A 7,297-nucleotide genomic window follows, 5' to 3' on the forward strand; every position below is an offset into this window, starting at 1 on the left:
AAGGTATCTGAAAAGGAAAAAGGGAAACAATGTCATCAAAAAGAAAGGAGGACCAAGGCACTCTTCATATAATTAATTAAAATGCCTTTATTTGTATGGCATGTTCAATAGAAACAAAGTTTTAAAAATCCAACGCGTTTCGGCTGCATGGCCTTCATCAGAGAGTACAAAGAAATAATACAATGTCCTCTTTTGAACAGCTTTTCCAATTAGCCCTAATTTGAAGAGGGAGTGGTTACAAAATTGATTGGACACACCTAGTAAGCAATACTATACACATTAAAAAGTGAAATACTGTAGCTATCTTATCATAAAAATACAACTCCAAGCTAGAGGTATCAGGACACTTAGAAAGGTAGTTCTAACCTTAAATATGACTGGGAGAAGTGTCAAGAATAACACAGCAATATATTCCATAGTACACTAGAACACAGCAAAACATGAACAACAGTCTAAACATAGCTGAGGGCAATTAAGCAAAATGTCCACTAGATGACAGCAAATGGACCTATCACGACCCTACAGGAAGGGTGAGAAATCCATATCTTCATTTAAACCAGGGTACTTAGTGGCCTGTAGTTTGTAAATCCATATCTTCATTTAAACCAGGGTATTTAGTGGCCTGTAGTTTGTAAATCCATATCTTCATTTAAACCAGGGNCATTTAAACCAGGGTATTTAGTGGCCTGTAGTTTGTAAATCCATATCTTCATTTAAACCAGGGTATTTAGTGGCCTGTAGTTTGTAAATCCCAAAACGTTCCCAAATTAGGGCTAATTGGAAAAGCTGTTCAAAAGAGTACATTGTATGATTTCTTTGTACTCTCTGATGAAGGCCATGCAGCCGAAACGCGTCGGATTTTTTAAACTTTGTTTCTATTGAACATGCCATACAAATACATTTTAATATATTATATGAAGAGTGCCTTGGTCCTCGCTTCTTTTTGATGACCAATTCTCCCATTTTACCAAAGAGTACCTTCTGTCTACCAACATTTACTATTGTGTACCTTAGTAGCGCTTCCATTCCTTCTTCTACTTTTTCTACAAGGGAAACAATGTGTTGGAGTCTGTGCCTCACCATGTCCTTCTTTCCCTCTCTTCATCCCTCATTTATTTTCGTCTTTCTCTCCTTCGTCAGTGCATCATTATTTTCCCACCAACTTTGCAACGGCGATCTGTCCCTTCTCTCTCTAGTACTAAGCAGGCTTTCTCCCTCCCCCCTCTCCCTTCCTCCCTTCCTCTCTGTCTCTCTCTTTCTCTCCATCTCTCCCTCTCTACTAACCATCCCGTATCCCATTGGGAATAACCCTGGTCCGAGTCACCCAGGAAACAGTTCTGTAACCCAGGTAAACGGAGCGGGAGATGAGAAGACAAGGTGGACACAAACGCTCTAGTCCTTTTCATGTTTTCCTTCCATTAGGATTTTCCCCATCGGAATACTACAACATGTTGGTCTGCTGGTCCATTCTATGTTACTTTTCAGTTCTCCTTTATAGATATTCCATAGTGTGTTGTCTTTGTTTGGTGACTGACATTTCTGAAGTCCACTTTTCCTAACAAAACAGAGAGATTTCCTTGAGTAAAAATGTGTCATTGCACATGTTGGTCTTCCTTGCAGGCCTTATGCCTCAGGATCCAACTCACATTCACTGAACTGGTTAATCATGCCTTTACATTAAGTTTATCCAGCACGTCAACCCATGTTATCTTCTCCAGGAATAATCTAATTTTCCCCTGAGCTACCGGCCTCCCTTCCTCTATCTCTCCCTCCATCTATCTCTTCTCTCTATCTCTCCCTCCATCCGTCTGTTTGTCTGCTTGAAGTTCAGATGAGCTGGGTGTCACTAGTAGTTAGTGTCTATGACGAGTTMGCATCTCATTTAGGAGGTAGTGGAGCAGAGGGTGTGTGTGTGTGTACAGTGGTTCCTCCTTTAAAAGTTGCGTCATACTGCTGCACACCCTGCATGCTGCTGCAGCGTTCTGTGGCAAGTCATTTCATTCTTAGCCATTTCTTCTGTTACTGCYAGTTATTGCTAGTTTGACCACCAGAGGGCATTTTGAGAAGCATTTGATTGTATTCCGTATTGGCATTAACAGAGAATTTAAAACCTTTTTTGTAATAACACAGTATATGGGATTGATTTTAAGAAATGTGGCTTGATTCATTTGATTAATATTATGGTTATGGTGTTTCCATTCAGAGAAAAATTGTCAGTTTGTAAATTGAGACCGTTTCGCTCTCGTAGCGCACACTGGACCTTCGGGCCGAGGAGTAGGGTTGGTTTGAGCTCTCTGGCCTTACAACTGCAGTTTTCCGACGTTTACTGACACCGTCCATATTCAATGGGTGTTGAGCGCTCGTAAAGTAATTATTCTGCGCTCTGGTACACTCAGACGAGAGTGCTCTGAAATCTGTGTAGATAGTAGGCTGAACACATGAAATTTTTAACAACGTTCTTTTCTGATAACTAGTTCATTGCATCCATCCGCCCAGTTTCATAATATGACCATATTTCCCAGCTGCTTGCCATTGTTTTAAAGTAATCGTGAAACAACAGGCCTTATTTTAGTGCATTTTTCACCCTGCCAGCTCCTATTAGTTCTATTGAGCACCGTGGCACCAACTCGCCTTCCGAATGTTCTATTCCCAGCTRATTGTTGAACGTCACAATGCCTYCTTCGCTGCTGTTGGCAATGAGACCTGCTCACGTTGTTTTATAGTTCAAATGTAAACAACAAAAATAATATTGGAACTCTGCGGTCTTCCCATTGTTTCCTATGGGGGAAATTATAGGCATGTCTGTCTATTTCGGCAAATATCTCGCAATTTGTATATTTAGATTTTTTTTCAAGTCGGGTGTAACCGGTGTGAAATGGCTAGCTAGTTAGCGGGGTGCACGCTAATAGCGTTTCAATTGGTGACGTCACTCGCTCTGAGACCTTGAAGTAGTTGTTGCCCTTGCTCTGCAAGGGCTGTGGCTTTTGTGGAGTGATGGATAACGATGCTTCGAGGGTGGCTGTTGTCTATGTGTGCAGAGGGTCCCTGGTTCGAGCCCAGGTAAGGGCAAGGAGAGGGACGGAAGCAAAACTGTTACACGGGCACCATTTTAATCAGGGCACCATTTTAATATTTTTGTAATTATGTAAGTCTGGGCAGCGAGCTCGTTTGTCATCGATCGCTATACCAGAAATAGTCATAAGTTTTCATTTTTCCCCCACTTTTTCATTACGCAGACATAAGCACAGTTGACACCATTGAGGTGCGGATGTTTACTTTCTACACAAGTCGTTTTTTCCAGTTTCGTCCGACGAACAGATTGTATTGGTAAAATAAAAATATATTTTTTWAATGGAATTCTAAGCATCATTCCAGTCAAAACATCCTCTGCGAACGTTCAATTCCATTAATTTGCTACGGGCTCACGCTAATGTTCCAGTTCAGCCAACGTCCTGAAGCCGTTTTTCAGCCTTGGGTGAATTTTGACTCGTTCTATTGTCCAGCCTATAGATAGCCAGAGCGAATTTYCGAAAGAACACAAATGTCCATTGAGAAAGCACAACGACTATACCATTTAGCTAAGAATGACGGGAAGGATCAAGTCAATAAACGTTGGGTAGTTAGATAGCCTATGGTTAATATACTGGCAAGTTTGATGTATAACGTTAGGTAGCTAGATAACATACCGGTACATACTGCTGTAATGATATGTTATGTGGTRCGTAAGGATAGCGTAGCTAACAAATTGTCAGCCAACATAACGTGTAAGGTAACTTATTTSAAAAGTCATTACTTTATTACATTGAATAGCAAGCTACACCTTGGTCGTTAGGGCAAACCTGTTCTGTGATAGGAGAGGGGATTTTCACACCTAGCTCGACTATTATTTAGTAAAGGTTGAATAGTCTATTGTTCAGCTATTAGCCCTCCTCCCCAGCTTGCAACAAATTGCTGTTCCCATCTCATTCCTTTCCCTCTTCCACGTGTCATCATTCTGCTCCTGAGTGGCTCGCRRGTGGGCGTGCTGGCAGGATATGGCAGCATCTTCGGTTGTGCGTCAAGAATTCTGTGGACACCTACAAAGATGGCATCTCAGGTAAGCAGCACTGGGCTGTATTGACGTATCCTAAAAATGACATCTGCTGCTTTAGATTGAACGGTCATATCTCAGTTATTGTTTTCATATCTATAAAAAATAAGCTGTTTTCTTTACTTTCAMAGAGCYAGCTGATCAATGGGTCGAAAATGTWGATATTGTCAGATGTTCACTGTCCGAGGAACAGGCRGTGGAAGCTTTATTYCTGGCAAAAGTGTCCATAACCGGAGGTAGTTAAACTGTTCTTGTAAGGGGTGCGTAACTGGTGGCAGTGAAGTCAAACGCAGGAGAGCAGAACTTGGTAAATAGACGGAGCTGTTTAATAAACATAACTACCGGCATACAAAAAACAACAAACACATGGGCACCAAACCCGTATCGCACCTGGTACACAATGCACACGTACTTACAATAAACAATTCCCGACAAGGACATGGGTGAAACAGAGGGAACATATACAACATGTAATTAGGGAATTGAAACCAGGTGAGTGTGAAAACAAGACAAAACAAATGGAACATGAAAAATGGATCGGCGATGGCTAGAATACCGTGGACGTCGACCGCCGAATTCCGCCCGAACAAGGAGAGGAACCTACTTCGGAAGAAGTCGTAACAGTTCTGTGTTATTTTTKTTTATCTCTGCCTGTCTTGTTGAACACGGAACCTGTCTCACATGCATTAATTTAAAAAACATTAAGTTGTCAGTTGCTAATTTTCAGAGATACACAACATAAACACAGCCATTTTCACTGGACTATCTGTTGCTGCCAAGTCATGATATCCCTGGGGGTTAGCCTTGCAATAACCAAGTGGTGAGACACATAGCTCTRTATATTTAAATGTTTCAGGTACACTCCGATAGGTGTCTGTGTCACATACAGTATCTTCTATTGACATTATCTTCTATTGTTTGTCCTCATGTGTCTGTTTTTCTGCATAAAGTACTCTGTAGCCACTTAGTGTGGACACTTAGTGGTGGTCTGGAGCAATAAAGCCGTGACGCTGGGCACCTCTAATTCCCGCGGTGCAAGCTCGCAGCTTTTAAAGAAGGAACCACTGTACGTGCATTGTGCATGAGTGTGTGTGTGTACATTGTGCATGAGTGTGTGTGTGTGTGTGTGCATGTGTGGTGTGTGTGTGTGTGTGGTTGTGTGTGTGTGTGTGTGTGTGTGTGGGTGTTGGTGTGTGTGTGTTGTGTGTGTGTGTGTGTGTGTGTGTGTGTGTGTGTGGTGTGTGTGTGTTGTGTTGTGTGTGTGGTGTGTGTGTGTGTGTGTGTGTGTGTGTGTTGTGTGTGTGTGTGTGGTGTGTGTGTGTGTGGTGTGAGAGAGAGAGTATTGTGCTTGTTGCGCGCGCGTGTGATTTGCCCTGGAGGACTGAGTCACCGCCATGATCAATGGAAGCCACACAACACACCATCAGCTAATAGGGGACAGGACCATGCACCAGTTCATATGCTGAATAACAGGACAGAAGGCCAATGAAGACCGAAGAACAAAAGGTTATGCCATATATATCTATATCATGCCATATTATAAATTTTATGATATTCCTCGTTCTGATATTTCCAATATTTTTTACTTTTGGATTATGTGTGTATTGTTATTGTATTGCTAGATATTACTGACTGTTGAAGTTGGAAACATAATATTACTGGACTGTTTGGAAACATAAATACTGACTGTTACTGTTGGAAACATAATATTACTGACTGTTTGGAAACATAATATTACTGACTGTTTGGAAACATAATATTACTGACTGTTGGATAAACATAATATTACTGACTGTTGGAGATAGAAACATATATTACTTGACTGTTGGAAACATAATATTACTGACTGTTTGGACATAATATTACTGACTGTTGTAGTTGGAAACATAATATATGACTGTTTGTGTTGGAACCATAATATGACTGACTGTTGGAAACATAATATTACTGACTGTTGGAAACATAATATTACTGACTGTTGTAGTTGGAAACATAATATGACTGATGTTGGAGATAGAACATAATTTTATGACTGTTGAAGTTGAAACATAATATTACTGACTGTTGAGTTGGAAAACATAATTGACTTGACTGTTGGAAACATAATATTACTGACTGTTGGAGTTGGAAACATAATATTACTGACTATTGAAGTTGGAAAACATAATATTACTGACTGTTGGAAACATAATATTACTGACTGTTGGAAACATAATATTACTGACTGGTTGTAGCTTAAACATAATATTACTGACTGTTGTAGTTGGAAACATAAATATTACTGACTGTTGGAAACATAATATTACTGACTGTTGTAGTTGGACAACATATATTACTGACTATTGAAGTTGGAAACATAATATTACTGACTGTTTGGAAACATAATATTACTGACAGTTGGAAACATAAATTATTGACTTTGTATCAGGAATCAGGAAAGACCCAAGTGCAGACCATGTCGATAGTAACATTGTTTATTGTGGTGAACAAGGCAAACATCTAGAGGCAGAGGTACGTGATGGCAGGCAGGCTCAGGGCAGGCAGAGTGGTCCGGCGGGTGGGTTCGGGTCAGGATGGCAAGGGTCAAAAACCAGGAGGGCAAGAAAATGAGAGGCTGGTAAAAGACAGGATCTGACAAGACAAAATCTGGTAAGCTTGCCAAACTGACAAACTGGTACAGACAGACACAAAACACAGGTATAAATACACAGGGGATAATGGGGAATATGTGACACCTGGAGGGGGTGGAGACAATCACAAAGACAAGTGAAACAGATTCAGGGCGTGACAGTTGGAGTTGGAAACATAATATTACTGACAGTTGGAGTTGGAATCATAATATTAACTGAACAGTTGGAGTGGAAACATAATATTACTGACAGTTGGAAGTTGGAATGCATTAATATTATCTGACAGTTGGAGCTACAGAAGATATAATATTACTGACAGTTGGAGTTGGAATCATAATATTACTGACAGTTGGAGTTGGAATCATAATATTACTGAAGTTGTAGCTGGAATCATAAATATTACTGACAGTTGAGCTAGAATCATAATATTACTGACAGTTGGAGCAGAATCATAATATTACTGACAGTTGGAGCTAGAATCATAAATATTACTGACAGTTGGAGCTAGAATCATAATTTACTGACTGTTGGAGCTAGAATGCATAATATTATGACAGTGGAGTTGGACATAGATAAT

The 7,297-nt window shown here is 40.3% G+C and overlaps 1 long non-coding RNA gene across 1 annotated transcript in view; it reads right to left on the bottom strand.

The window, feature by feature from the left end:
- Positions 1–6,526: 6,526 nt before the first annotated feature.
- LOC139025022 (uncharacterized) overlaps positions 6,527–7,297 on the bottom strand; it is a 2,563-nt gene continuing 1,792 nt past the window's right edge. The window contains exons 2-3 of the long non-coding RNA XR_011476451.1: positions 7,034–7,244; positions 6,527–6,935 (exon numbers count right to left, since the gene is read on the bottom strand). This is a non-coding gene — a long non-coding RNA (uncharacterized lncRNA). The remainder of the gene's footprint in view (positions 6,936–7,033; positions 7,245–7,297) is intronic.

Source organism: Salvelinus sp. IW2-2015, unplaced genomic scaffold (assembly GCF_002910315.2).
Source record: "Salvelinus sp. IW2-2015 unplaced genomic scaffold, ASM291031v2 Un_scaffold2150, whole genome shotgun sequence".
NCBI classification, from domain to species: Eukaryota; Metazoa; Chordata; class Actinopteri; order Salmoniformes; family Salmonidae; genus Salvelinus; species Salvelinus sp. IW2-2015.